The 14,447-nt window shown below is 41.9% G+C and overlaps 1 protein-coding gene across 4 annotated transcripts in view; it reads right to left on the minus strand.

The window, feature by feature from the left end:
* The window catches only part of HDAC9 (histone deacetylase 9), a 705,078-nt gene extending 698,343 nt beyond the window's left edge, over positions 1–6,735 (minus strand). For all 4 annotated transcript variants that reach the window (XM_075922252.1, XM_075922250.1, XM_075922247.1 and 1 more), the window contains exon 1: positions 6,427–6,735. The gene's annotated coding sequence lies outside the window, so the exon portion shown is untranslated. The remainder of the gene's footprint in view (positions 1–6,426) is intronic.
* Between the last annotated feature and the right edge of the window lie 7,712 nt (positions 6,736–14,447).

The following is a 14,447-nucleotide window of genomic DNA, read 5'->3' on the forward strand; positions in this document are numbered from 1 at the left end:
TGTGAGAAGGCAGGAAGACAAGAGATGATATAAGAGGGCACCTCTACCAGGTGACTGGAGCTTACAGAGAGGGAAGCGAGTGCAGAGAAGTCCACGCAGAAGAATAGGGAGAGGGTATGAGAGGGCGCCCCACTTATCAATTAAAAGTTTGGCAGGGCTCAGGGGAGTGGTGCAACTCCTAAGCAGTGTTCCCTCTAAGCTGCGTGGAGGCTCAGAGCTCCATGCACAGAGCTAACTGACTGGGTGGGGATGATTAATCACCTGTGAAGCTGTGCTGCCCTGCAGTTTAAGGGGAACACTGCTCCCAAGTGCTACCACAAGTCACCTATATTACCAGTAAGGAATTGACAAGTCCTGGTTACCCTGGTAGCAAGGTCAACTAGGTATAGTTTATATTTTAAAAAAAATGAGCTAACAATAACCTAGTAGACTAGAAATGGTAACTTTGTAATAATACATTTTAAAAACGGAATTACCGAAACATCTGCCAGTGATTATCCCCATCATTTTGCTTATACAAGTTGAATCTCTCTAGTCCAGAACTCTCTGTTCCAGAAACATCCGTCACCCAGAATGATTTTATTTAGCCAGACGTTCATTTTCCTGGGTGTGGGCACGTTTCCCACAATCCTATAAAGTTTTATAGCCACCAGTCCTAGCACTCAGTGTTCTGTGCTGTAATTTAGCTCTAATTTACCCCTGATATCCTGTAAGAGCCCAGTAAGCAGTGGAAGTGTTGGTAAAGCTGCTAGACAATATTGACCTCCCGTGGTATGGAAAATTCTCTCATTCAGAAACAGTCAGGTCCCAAAGGTTCCAGACTAAAGAGGTTCAACCTGTACAAAGTATTCCTTTCCCTTATCCTTCTATTTCTTGTAAGACCTTCAAGTCAGTGACTATGTTTATTTGTTTGGTGAATCATCTAGGGCATGTCTACACTGGGGAGTTATTTCAAAATAACTCCTCTTATTTCAAAATAACAAGGCGAAAGTCCACACAGCAAGCCTGTTATTTAAGAATTATTTTTGAAATAACAGGCTTGTTATTTTGAAATAACCCCTGCTTTTGATGAGGAATTAACCATTTTGAAATAAATGTTTTGTGGGAGTTATTATTTCAAAATAGCTTTTTTCAAAATAATTTCCAAGTGTAGACATAGCACAAGTGTGCCTTCTGTGAGGTACAAACAATACAAACTCAGTAGTCTGGGTAGCCATCACTGATCTAGACACAGGTTGAATTTGTTTCCACTTAAAAGGGCCAGTCACCCTTTCACACAGTGTATAAGCAAACAAGAGGATGAGTTTGCTTCTTTCTGCAAAATACTCTATGATGCCCTCTGAATGCATCCATTGACTTAAATGGGAATTTTGCCTGGGTAATGAGCATTCTCTCAAACCTTTAGGATCAAATCCTCTTGCTGCTGCCCAGCCAGGGTAATCAGGTCACGCTGTGATTGGGTTCCTGGATACTCTGTTAGAGATGAACAGAATCCTCCTATCAAAGGCAAGAGAGTAATAGATCAGTTGCTCTCTGGCTAGTAGAAAGCAGCTCTCTGGCCTCAAAGCTGAAGAAACTAGAGTAGAAGCAGTTGAATCTGTAGAGTCATGGATGATCTAGACCTATTTGGCCCTGCCATAAGGGAAGGGGACTGGACTCTATGACCTCTCGAGGTCCCTTCTAGTCCTAGTGTTCTATGATTCTATGACCCCCTAGCCCTCCTATTGTCCAGCAGTTGGTGCTGTTCTCTGAAATGCCCTTGCACATGGTAGCATGGAGGAGCACAACTTGGCACTCTAGTCCTCTAAGTGGTGTTCCTTAACCTCATGCACAGACTGCGTTCAAGGCCTTTTCCTGGCCACATGGAAAGTGGAAGATTTATATCAATGGTATTTTACCACCGAAAGAGTGACAAAGGTGTGCAGAAGTGTTACTATATAGGGCTTACTATATATTTTAGAAATGTGTTCTGTCTTTTCATCCATCTGTGGGTCTCTTTGTTTAAGAACTCTTAAATGGTAAGAGTTAGGACCATCTGATTTGGTATGCAGGTTCCTCTTATAATAACTTGAGTCTGGGTAAGGGTTTGGTTGTGCCAGGACAATGGGATGTGCTTAGAATTCGATTGTCTCTCCTCCCAGCCCTGTCCTTTTCCATGTTATGAGAAACAGTCATACTGTAGAATTACCACAGGGGCCAGAGATGGGGACAGGGAAAGCTATAATCCCATTGGGCCAGCAGGGGGCAAAGGTGAAGAAATGGACAGTTTGAGTTTGTCTGTTTGTGTCTGTCTGACTGTCTCTCCCAGCTGGGGGACACGCAACGGGCATGGACATGCACTTCTTTCCTGGTCCCAAACTGCTGCAGTGAGAGAGAGGGCTGGATTGGCAGCCTGCATACAGAACCCCTCATCCTCAGCCCCACTGCAGAGCAATGATTTAAATGAAGAAAAACAAAACTTATTTGAGTTGAGACCCAAGAAATGCTGGGTAAACCTTCTAGTGCAAAAATAACGGGAAAATTCAACTCACCCGCTATTGACTGGATATGTTTCTCCTCACAGTGGGATGCAGAAATAACCAATCACTAAGTAAGCCAATATGTAAAAAAAACTGTAGTTCTAAGATTGGCGTTTTAGAATGTCATATTTTTAATGTAATAAATTCAGTCAATTTGATTGTATGTTACTTTTCTTTATGCACTTAAGGTTTTATTAAACCTTGTTGTATTCACTCCCTAAATATCATGATCAACAAACCTTTTTGTTTTAGAACACAGTTGTCAATCTAACTAACATTCAATATGAAAAACAGTTGCCATTCCTTACCTGAAAGCAATAGATATAAAACTTTACCTCAGTAAAATGACAAGCAGAAGTTGGTAGGATTTGGCCTTTAGCCCTGTGAAGGTGTGCAGTTTTTCAGCAAACTTGTGACATGTCACCATATTTCTAGAAGCCTTTTCTCCTTGATTTCTTAGATTTCATTATTGCCATTATCTTATTTTAAAAGGGCCTGATCCAAAACCCACTGAAATTAATAGCTGGCTTTCCAATATTTCTATGAGTACTGCCTCAGGCTTAAAATAAGTGGAGTTGGATCTTCAGCTCAATATATACTATCATACCTAAATCGACTTCAGGGGCTTTTAGGACAATTTACACTAACCAAAGATCTGGCTCTCTGAGCGATGTTGGTAAGCAACCCCTATGAGATAATGCAGCAGTTCAAGGAGCAACTACCTTGTTCTTTCATTTTCTATCTTTGGATATCACTGGGCTATAGTCTAACTTTCTAGGTTTTTACATTTTAATCACTTCAGTAAGTATAACCTCTGTGTTGGCTCAATTAATTTTCAAATTAAAATTCTCCTTTTAAAAGACATTTGTATTCACTTTTATAGTCACGCTTGTATTATAAATTACCATGAACCATTCACACTACTACAAGTGTTTGAATTTGATCATGGTTCTCGGCATATAAATTATATCCTTGAACAATACATAAAACCTTCTATTTGAATTAACGAGAGGATTTATCCAATGTAGCTTGGGTCCTTAGCTCAAATATGTTTTTCCTTTATATAAATAAGTGCTCTGGAGTGGGGCTAGGGATGAGGGATTCAGTACACTGGCTGATCTGGGAAGCGAGGGCAAAACCAGCCATCTCCTACCACAGCAGCTTGGCGCACAGGCAGGGGAGGTGTGCATGTTCGTTGGCTGGAGGACAGACAGACAGACATAAACAGACAGATGGACACAGAAACTCTCAAATATATAGTAGATCTCTGTCCCATGCTGGCTCAATGGGGTTATAGTCCCAGTCTCCATTTCTGGCCCCTTGCTGCTGCCCCTGTGGCCATTCTATAGTATAACTGTCCCTCCTAGCACACCGCTCCCTTTCCATTTTATGAGAAACAATCCAATTCCAGGCACATTCCATTGTCTTGGCACAACCAAACCATTACCTTGCTTCGAGTTATGATTTGAGGAAGCTTTGGTGGTCCTAGCTTTTACCGTTTAGGAGGAGTTCTTGAACAAATGGACTGACAGAGGTGGCAGACATTTCTAAAATACATAGTAAGATTAAGGTGTTGTGATAAACAACTGATATTTCCCATTATCTGAAAGTTTCTGATGTCCTAATTTTTAGATATTTTCTTTGAAAGTGACCGTTTTTATATTATTCCCTTTGAAAAACTGATATGCGATAGATATTTGACCTTAAGTTTTTTCATTATTTAATTATTTTTCCTTTACAGCTCTAAAATAAACATTTGTAGCAAATATCTAAAGTTAAATCACAAGTTCACTTTTGTTTTAGAGCCTTCCTGGCAGATGAAGGAAGGTGGTGGTGATAATAAATTAAAAGCGGAATTACTGTTCCTCTTTGCTAGTGAAATTTTCACTAAAGCCTGCTACTCATTTATGGATAAGTGCTAATTTACAGAACGTGAATGGGAAGCCAGGAGTCTTTGTTTTCACAGTTGGTATTTTAGTCTTGATGAAAACTTGCATCTCTGTGTGCATTTTCAAATATAAGAATGAAGAAGTGTTTTGAGTAAGGCTACGCTGCCTTTAGTGCTAAATGAGAGTCCCTCAACAGCAGAAGAGATAGAATGGAGTGCTTTTCCCTGCTACTAGAGCCTTTCACTGTAGAGAGGAAAGGCTCTGGCAGGCAGGAGGCAGCGGGACCAATGCCTTCCCCTTGCCAGAGCCTTTCCCTATTTCAGGGAAAGGTTCCAGCAATAGAGAGCTCAGTTGACAGCGCCTTTCCCTATTGCGGGAGTACTGGAAGGGACCTAGCACCAGGGAGCTACCAGAGATTTTCCCAGTAGCTTCCTCACTGCCAGAAATTTTACCCACTGCCAGGATCCTTTTCCAGTGGTAAGGAAAGACTCCAATAGTAGAGAAACAGTGGAACACTTAACTGCTAAAAAGAGCAGAGTAGACATGGAGGGACAGATTGAGCAAGAATAGAAGCATGTAGGGTGTATTCTTGAGTACAGACCTACACTCTTCAGGCATATTTTTATTCAGCTAAGCTGCACCTCACCAACTATACTATTACATGGGCTACCTAGTATGCATATAATGTAAGTACACTACCCACTCCTGAAAGAAGGGTGCAGTAAAAATGCTGGAGCAAAGATATTTCAGTGTGCATATGAGAGGGCTAGTACCAAAGGTAGTACTATATGGCCCAGAACCCTGTACCTTCCCCCTGGGATAAAGGCATGTTTTTCTATAGGCTGGAACAGGTCTGCTGACTGACATAATCAAATGGAAGTATTAAAATTTGTGTGCTGTTGAAACGTTAATTTTATAAATGTGTTGACAGAGATCTATATGACTTTACTAACTATATATGTATAGCTGTAAAACGATACAGCTTTTCTGTGTGAGGGCAGGGCATTGCCTTCCAATAATATTCTGGTACTATGTTAGAGCATGATTCTGAACTAAATAGGAGTTTTGGATATGAAGCAAATGTGGGCCTGCCAAAAGGAATAGGTGAAGTCACTTAGCTGCTTGGTCACAGAAAATAAAAAAAACTCACATCTTCCTGAAATTAAGAATATAAGAGTATCATATGAACATTCAAATTAGCATCAGGAAAGTCACCTCCAATCTCCCTATCACTGCATCATCCAAATCCTTCTAAAATAGCTACATCCGGCCCCTTCCTATTGTTTAACCAAATGTCCCATTACACCAAGAAAGCACACCTGAAAACAAATCCCTACAGGTTGCAACGACTGTATAAACCACTTAATACTGTGCCTACAGCCCGGAGCTCTTCCACCTGTTTTGCTTCCCACTGCACATCTCCCACTGTGACACCCCAGTGTAGGTTTTAATTACCCAGTTAACCTTAACGAGCGTATAATTTACTGTTCACCTTCCACCGGCCTAGAAATTATTCCTGTCAGCTGTTGAACTTTCACGAGAACCGGGCGGTTTTTATGGACACCGTGGCTGGCTGTGGCAGTGCACAGCTCAGTGACAGGCGCTGCTGGGTGGGGAGCGGCAGGAAGATTTCCCTTCCACTACAAAGTGTATCATGTTGACAACAAAAATAAACCCCTCCTTGGGTGCGCCAAAGAAATGTAAACTTTGGTGGAGAATAATTGTCCCCAGGACTAGTTCCTCATCCCCTTCTCACCCCCCCCCCCATCACATACACACACACACACACACACACACACACACCCTGGCGCGAAAGGGCCATGCCAGCCACCCCCCGGCCAAGGGCTGAAGTTCTGCCCGCCTCGCGAGTCCGGGCAGGGCACAGGCGGAGAGGAGGCACCAGGGAAGAGCCAGCCCCTGGCTCTCAAGACGGATGCATCCGAGGCTTTTGCAACCTGGCTCGGAGGAGCCCCCCAGCACAGAGCCCCCCGCGGCTCCCTGGCATGGATGCCACTCACCTTCCCCGCCGCCGCCTCTCACCGCTCCGCTCCCGGGCTGCAACTTCCAGCCCTTCCCCAAACTGCCATCTTCCAAGGGCGCGGGAAGGGAAAGTTGCCGCGGCCGCCGCTCCGGCTGCTAGAGCTTAGCTGGCCATGGCCCGGGCGGCAGCCGGGGCTGGCTCTGGGCGGGGGGCTGAGGGGCGGGAGCGAGGGAGGCAGCCGCGGCTGCCAGCAGCGAGGGGCTGAGCGATGTGAGCGCAGCCCGTGGCGACACGGGGAGGATTTGCTAAAAATAGCCCCTCGCTCGCGGGAGGAGGAGAGGCCGGCGGGCTGAGCCAACCCGCCCCGCCGCTGGGGGGGCGAGCGCACGGACGGGAGGGGGGAGGGAGGAGTCGAGGGGGGGGGGGGGCGTTACAAGGGGGGGACTGGCGCCCTAGGGGCCGGGCTGTGCAGAGCAGGCGGCTTCCCGGTGCCTGGCTTTCAAGTCAGGAGAGCTAGGTCCCCCGGGCAGGCAGCTCAGGCTAAAGCCCAGGCCAGAGGGGAGACTTGTTCTACGGGGTCCTTTGCTAGAGGCAGAGCCCAGTGGAGCTCGCTGCGCCCTAAATACAGTGCCCTGTCTGTCCCCTTGTCCCTGCTTGCAGTACCCTGGGGCAGCCCGAAGAAAGGTCTGGGCTGAGGACAGGTGCCCTGGGAATGCAGCCCCTGCTTTGGGCTATCATCTCATCTTCTCACTACGCCCTGTGTAAAGCAAAGTGAGGTGCTGCTGGCCAAAGTGCCCCCGAGTTCTCCTTTACCACCCCTGGGCACCTCATTTACTTTATCCTTCTTCTTTTTAATCTGACCTCTCTTTGGTGAAGTCTGACACTTCGTTACTCTTAGGCTTTGTGTTTGCTGCTCTTTCTCTTCTTGTATGTCTTCGTGCTTGCACCTACAGCAAGAGGTCTAATGTAGACAAGGCACCAGCAGCCACCCTGCTGTTCACCTCCTGCCCTATGCAGACCTGCACCTTGCAGGAGAACATGGCATGATTTGCAATGCTTTCAGCTGGCCCACATTAGCACTTTCACTAGTGCTGCAACTGGGGGACCTGGGACAGTAACAAGTTTTAGCAGTACAGTGTAATAAATACACCGATCTCCAAAATGAAGTCACCTCCGGGGTGGCATCTTCCACTGGTTCTGTCCATCTCTAACTTTCAAGTAATGGAAGAAGCATCAATTTTAATGAGCTACTTTGCAGAATAAATAACTTCATTCCCTTGGGTCTCTGCAGACCTTTTCACCTACAACTTTTACTCCTTTTTTCAGCCTCAACTTTATTGTTTCTGCCAAATTGCTATGTTTGGAACAGTCTTACTATCTTCATCCACAAGATGCCTCTCTTCCTCCAAACCCTTTCTTATAGCTCTCTTTCTCTAATAATTAACAATCCCTACAGCCTCCCTCTCCTAAAATATTGTCCTAAGTATTGTTTTATATGCACTATGAGCTCTTTCAGGGGAATATGTTTTACTTATGTTTAAATCTCAGCCTCTCTTTTGCCTAGAAAAAGGCAAGCTTCTATTTTTTATTTTGTCCTTTGAAGGAAAATGATAGCTGCAAAGCATTTTTATGCTCAGAAATTGTTGAACAATCCAAAAGCTCATCAGATTTTTCACTAGCTGCAATAGATGTCTCCTGGAGACAAGCTTTGGAATTTTAATTTGGATTTATATTTGTTTGGTTTATTTCACTGTGGAAATCTCTAGGTTTTGGGAAACACATATTATCTATGTATTTATGTTGATTAGAAGAGAAGTTTAATCTATTTTGCTTTTTTTCTATTTGATTAAAACATTTATATTTATTCTTACTGTAGCTTATTTTCAGATTTTTTTTCTTTATGTGACAAAAATGTTTAAAAATTCTTGCTGTACCTTAACCTTGTTTTAGTCTCTGACTCTGTCTGAGAATTGGTTCAGACTAAGAGATAATCCCTGGCTGTAGAGAAGAGGAATTGGATCTTTTTGGCATGAACATCCATCACATACACACAACCCTCTAGTAGACCTCCCTTGACTGGTCACACAGCAGGTTGGGACCCACCTTAAGTGGGTTCTATATGCTCTTAACTTCCTGAGCAAAAGCTGGGCACTTTCTCCCATTCTGGCTCTTTAGACAGATTCTCAGGGTACAGATGCTCTTCAAGCATCCTCTTCTGAGAGTTGAGAGCCCCATAGGCAGGATGAAAGAGGTGCTGGGCTAAAACAAACAGGTGCTGAGGCTCAAGCAATATTTTTGACATCTATAACTGACACAGTAAGTCCATAGGTCCTAGAGCTATGAACTGCCAAGCCTCGGGGTGCTTGAGTTCAGTCTTGGCAAGCTCAGGCACAAATTTAGCACTAGTTCAACTGCCCTGGCCCTAAGTCAAGAGCTGGCTTGTAAGAGAGTGTCATCCCAGTGACACCCCTTTACAAAGGGCCATGGCAATACACAACTCTGCCTCAGCTTTCCCACATGCTGCTCAGCCCACTTGCTCTGTGCACGCAACTTGGCCTTCAACTCAAGTTGCTTCAGGGAGTTCAACCTCATCTGGGGCAACCGAGTCTTTTATTCAAAATTCTACAGTGGTTTCACATTAATAAAGTTTGTGATAGTGTTCCAGCCAGCACTGCATCTGTTTGCTTCTGTTGGTTATGATGTCTCCATTAAGAGAACCGAGAGGAGAAGTCTCCATGAAGGAAGGACCTGTTGCTTTTTTGATTTCATCTTACATACCCTTTGGATCTCCAGACTCCAAGAATGTTTGTATCTTCTCACATAGATTTTTTTCATTGCAATGTGCTCTAGGTCACAGTGAGGATAGCAAATTTCTCAAGAGTGGGGTTCTTGTTGTGGCAGGGATACACTATGCATCTTGTATCAGCAACTGGAAACGTATTCAGAGTATGTTGCAAATCAGTCTTTATCTTGTACAGTCTTTTTACCAAAAGCTAAGGTTGCTGCTATATGGATGTTCAATCTGAGTGCATTCCATTCAGCATCAAAATTCAAGGGAAAGCATAGTTGATGACAGTTTTCTTGAGATTTATAGTGAAATGGAGACATGCTCCTTCATGTTTTGTATTATTGATTTAATGTGTGGGCAACAGTTTTGTTTGACATTATGGAATTTCTGTAGTGAAAGCTTTAGTTTTCATCATACCAGTCCTTGTCAGTCTGCACTATGAAAACTGAGAGTATGCAGAACTTCCTGTGTTTTCTGTGTCTGACAATTAATCCCAGTTGATGCCAATGTCTAGATCTGTGGTGTTTCAGTAAGACCTTCTAGCAGTGGCAGCCTTGGAAGTAAATATTGGTAACGCACAGTCTGTGTGGAGTAGAGCATTCCAGTGGTCTTTGCCCACTGTTGTTCATTTTTCCAGCTCCGTGATGGCCAATGCATAGTGACCATATCTCATGGTCTAAGCCAACTCTAGCACTGAAAGGTCCCAGTAGATACAACTCAATGGTAGCTTGATAATGCTGCTGAATTGCTGATAGAACAAGCCCATATCTTCAGAGATGAAGGGAAGTGGTAGGACATATGTACTGATGATATTGACAAAGCCATCTGTAGTTAATATTTTAATGATGTGATATGTTCTGATGTTGCAACAGGACATTAGAACATGAGAGTTTTGAATGTAGTACATCTCTTGGCTCACAACAGTCTTGTTTGCTATCTCCATGCCAGAAAAAAAGTGCAATGAATCTTGTGTATAGAGCCCATGTCAGCTATTCTGGTTTCAGAGAGAGCAGCTACACAAATGTCTAACTTCTCCAACTGTCTCTCAGTGCTGACAGACTTTCTAGACTCATTGATTTCTTTTAGATAATTTGACATACCGGTGCATATTGTTTTCACATTCCAAGAAGCAATTTTGCAGAGAAAGACCAACTTACACAAACTTTTGGTGTATGTGCCCAGGCACAAAAAATAAGGATCCAGATCCTTGCCTTAGGATCAAAGTCCTCCATTTTATGGTACTAACTGAGCACAAAAGTTTGGAGACCAACACATTTGGAATTCAGCATGGAGATGCTGGAGAACAGAGCTGAGCTGGGGAACAGAGCTGAACTGCAGTGCCAAACAACTGACATTTTCTCTGCAATGGATCTGATTCAGGATTTTCTCCTCTAGCCTTTGTTCAGCCAAGAACTACCTGTAGTAAGGAGGCACCAGATGAAGTAACTTTTTTGTGGATATTGTTTTTCATTCCAATGGGTATCTGGTAGGGGGATTCACAGGTTAGATGCTGAACACCTGATCCATAGTGGGTTGAACTGCATTAAATGGTACCAGTAGAAGGTTCCACAATGTCTGTTGTTGCTTTCTTTCAGTGTTCCTGTGTTTACTTTGTTTCTCTCTCTCTCTCTCTCTCTCTCTCTCTGTATTGATTGATTGATTGATTGGGAGTGGTATTAGCTAAACAGAGAACCAAAGAAGTAGGAAAAAGGAAGATGAGGGAAATAAAAGAATGACAGAAATGAGCATGGAGATATCTGGAGTGATGCTAAAAAGACTATGCAGGAAGGGAGAAGAGGGAGTTGGAAGCAACAGCTAATTAGCAGCTGGAGAAATGGCCAGAGTAACACTTGTAAGTAGCAGTCAGGCACTGCTCATATAATCAGTGTCTACATATCCGTGCTGTGACTCCTTCCCTCTGCTTCTACTGGGTCATTTTCAAGAAGGTCTCTTCCAAATTTTTTTGCTGAGATCACAAGGCAGGGGGGAGCAGTAGGTCTATATGGAGCATGACGTCCCTTTAGGGGGACTCTCCCCTGTATAAATCAGTGTCTTGGAGGGAGGTGTATCCCCTGTGTGGTCTTGGCTCTCCCTGCCACGTTGGAGCTGTTAACTGCTACAGCTGTTTGTAGTTGCTCTTCCTGGCTCTGGCACAACTTCCATTGACTTGGTCGTGGTGCCTGAGTAAGGACTGCCGGATGCTTCTCAGTAGTAGAGCTGGTTGGAAATTTTCAGACAGCACTATGATTTGTAAAAAAAACTTGTCAGAGAAAAATATGTTTTTTGACAAACCATTCATGAGAAGATTTTAGATCTAGCCTTATGGATGGAGACACATGATCAAGTCCCTGCCTAATTAGGTATAGCAGCTATTACCTGGGTCTCTTTCATGTCAGCTGAGTGACCCGACCTCTGGTCTATATAGAGTCAGTGTTTTTGTAGCCCACTGCATATGTAATTACTTATTCAAGTGGAACAGCTCTAGCATGAGAGAGTGGCTCTATGGGCTAGTGGATGGGGCCCTTGGATGACTAATGGGAGACCTAGGTTCAAGTTGCTGCCTTGAATCCGGGTCTCCTACAACCCAGGGGAATTCCCTACCCACTGACCTATTGGATATTCCTGGGTCTATCTTGCCTTCATTTTCAAAAGGCCTTGTTTTCATTCTGATGTAGAACCACACACTCTGAAACCCACCCCCTGCCGCCCCTCCCCCCCCAAAAAACCCCAGCCTTGTGAAACTCTTGTTTTCCAGTCAGCCCTACTAAGTAGCATTAGAATTCTGAGCTGTGGCTCCAGTTTGTATGGCAATTTGGTATGAATGCCAGTATTTTACAAATTCATATTTATTATTATAAGTTGATATGGATAATGAAAATGAGGTAACTGGAATAAAATAGTTTCATGTGATCAGGTTCTATTTGAAAAATAAGGATTTTCGGTTCCCTTTTGGAACTTACCTACCACCACCAACATGATTTACTGAAAATGATGAGTTTCATTTACATTTTATCTTGCAAAGCAAAATGTTTGTGTGACTGTCAGTAAGAGAAGGAAGCTGTCATTTCTGTTTTTGTGATTACTGCCCACAAATCTTATCACTTTGTACTTTTCAAAAATATTCTTACAAAATATTAGTACTAATAGTACAGTATGCATATGTTGTTAGAGCATAAATAGTGCAGCTCAATCTTCATAGTTACACAAGCTCGCTAAGGGCCCAATTCAATGACTTCGGTAAGATTTGAGGATGCTGAGCAACTCACAGGAAGCACTCAGTACATGCAGGACTAGGCAAAATATTAAACACATAATCACAGGAGATACTAAACACCCTCAGCTTTCATTGAGTCCAACTGGAGTTATGGACCACAGCACCTTGCATCATCAAACTCAGTTTTCATATGTCTGCTGAAAAATAGTTCTTTTTTATGTTATGTTCTGCCACCATTTTAATGAAGCTACAAAATGCCACTTTCAGATTGTTCATACAGTGGCCACAAGGTGTCTGCTGCCAGATATATTCTAATTACATTAAGTTTTAAAACGGAAATTCTTCAGACAACAAAAACAAAATCACACTTTTAGTCTCTACTGGAATCAGGCCTATCCTTAAATAGTTCCTGAGTTCCAAAAGCTAGTACCAGTAAATGCTAAAACGTACACATTATGTTGCCATCAAATAGGTGTACTGTGCTTAATAGCACTAGTAGTTTAACATGCAATGCATCACAAACTCAAAGCTACAATAAAAAGCAAGCTGCAGACAATTCTAAGAAACCCAGCACACACACACAAATGTTGGAAATGTCTGACAAATGCGAGATTAACAGCTGAGAGGAGGCCAAAAATCAAAAGATTTTCAAAGAAACATCAATATCAAAATTAACAAAGGATATCTTTTACTTTTATAGAAATCCCATTGATATTTGAACTATTTAAATATTGCATAATGAATGTAGTTCATTGTGTAATTTTTGGCTTTTTGTCACAATTACTATCTGCCCTAAGAGTTCAGTTTTCAATTCAGAGACTATTCTTGGACAAGAACCTCTGATTCAGTTTTTATCAGCCTTCTGTATACAATATCTTCTACACTATGCTGAATAATGGATTATAGGTCACACTTTCTCATTGTCGCTGCATGAGTGCCCAGTTTCTGAAAAATTTCACGAAATGTATTATGTCTGAAGATTAAAATATATATGCCCCTTGAATACCACTTATTCAGCTGGAGTAAAATATCGGATGTGTATGTGAAAGAGATGCAGATTCAGAATTATGTCTTTGTTCATGCTAATCCTTGAGTAACATTGTATTATGCTTTTAAGGTTATAAAATAAAATGTTATAATATTTTTCATACACCTATACTGTGTGCAACTAATAACTGCTTTCTGTGTGCATGCCTGAGAGATTTTTCCTCTACAATTATTAACACTTCTAAAAGGAGTTTGAGGTTAAATAGAAATTCACCTTGTAACATCAGAAATCTAAGACATTTTTAAACTATTTCCATTGAATACTAGAATTATAGGAGAATATGAGAAAAATAGAGAATCCATTTTCTGTAATCCCTGTCTTTTTGTTTTGTTTTGTTTTGTTTTTTGGTCAGGTAGCAGAACTATGTGCTTAATGTTGATGTTCTTTATTAAGGAAATAATTCTGCCTGAGTACAAACATAAGGTATTAAGGATAAATAAATACCAGTAAATAAGTAATTGGGTTATTAAGCTAATATTTTCCCTGTACATCTGATACAAGTATATATTACTCTATTCATAAAAAATACAAACAAAGATTAAAAACCCAAAAGCTGATTTCAAATAAAATTCAGATGGATTCAATGGTGAGCTTTTAGAAAAAATATATGTTTATTGATTTTAATGTTTCATTTTACTTACATTTATAAAAATCTATGCTTTGAGTTTCCATAACAAGTAAAAAATGTATATACAAAAATATACAAATATATATACAAATAAACACATGTTTAGGTTGTGTAATTATCTCATTCTGACATACAAATATTCTCTAGCCATATCTGTATCTCTATATATAGCTACATATCTATATCTAGATAGATTTTAGAGTGTCTGTCTGTCTGTCTGTGAGTCTGTTTGTTAAAGAGCTCTTCCTAACGGTAAGAGCTAGGGCCACCAAATTTGGTGTGCAGCTTCCTCTTATCATAGCTTAAAGCAAGGTCAGGGTTTGGTTGTGTCAGGAAAATGAGAAGTGCCAGAAGTGGAACTATTACCCAGAACATCATGA

The sequence above is a fragment of the Pelodiscus sinensis genome, chromosome 2 (genome assembly GCF_049634645.1).
Source record: "Pelodiscus sinensis isolate JC-2024 chromosome 2, ASM4963464v1, whole genome shotgun sequence".
Lineage (NCBI taxonomy): Eukaryota > Metazoa > Chordata > Testudines > Trionychidae > Pelodiscus > Pelodiscus sinensis.